This window comes from Panthera onca, chromosome A2, assembly GCF_046562875.1.
Source record: "Panthera onca isolate mPanOnc1 chromosome A2, mPanOnc1 haplotype 2, whole genome shotgun sequence".
NCBI classification, from domain to species: Eukaryota; Metazoa; Chordata; class Mammalia; order Carnivora; family Felidae; genus Panthera; species Panthera onca.
The window spans coordinates 98458104-98458833 of NC_138340.1; positions in this window are offsets into that span (position 1 = coordinate 98458104).

Here is a 730-nt window from a genome sequence, read left to right on the forward strand (position 1 = left end):
AGGCCCCGCCCCCTGGCTGGTGCCCGCCCCGCCCGCCTCAAGTGCGCTGCCTGTGCGCGTGGCCCAGGTCCAGGTCTGGGTCTCGCAGCCCCGCCACGCCCTGCCGCCCTGGTTTCACGGTCGTCTCCAAGGGCGAGGTCCAAGGAGACCTTTACTCGCGGGATTCCCTCTTGTCTTCAAGGCTGCACGTGCAGGAGGGAGTCTGGGGTGCAGCTTCGGCAAGAACACACCCTTCGGCGGGACGATAGAGGGAGTTTGCTGCTAAAAGCAGCGGAGTTCTCCCTCAGCAACTCGAACGGACTGAAGGGTCGGGGCAAGGCGGGGGAACTGAGTTCACAGCCGAAACTTCGCGTTTCGGAAAGTCAAGATGAGCCGGAGAATTGATCCCGAGACACTGGACGGAGCGATACGCGAAGATATCGAAGCGATGAGCTTTAACTCACCCTTCTCCAGGGTTTGGGGCACCGGGCCTTATTTCCTGGCCTTTGTGCCCTGTCTCAGAATGCTGAATATGGTGGGTGCGCAGTTCCGTTTGTGACTGGGTGGATTTGTGACTGTCGGTATCCCCATCATTGATGGGATAAAGAACATCAGAAGTGAAGGAAAAGAAATAAATCGGTAACAAGAAGATGCCCAAAGTGGAGAAGGGAAAAAGAGTTTCTTTGGGAAGTTAGCCTTTCAAAAGACTCCTTGATTCTTCTTTCTGCTGGGTCTTGAGTTCCTGCCACGA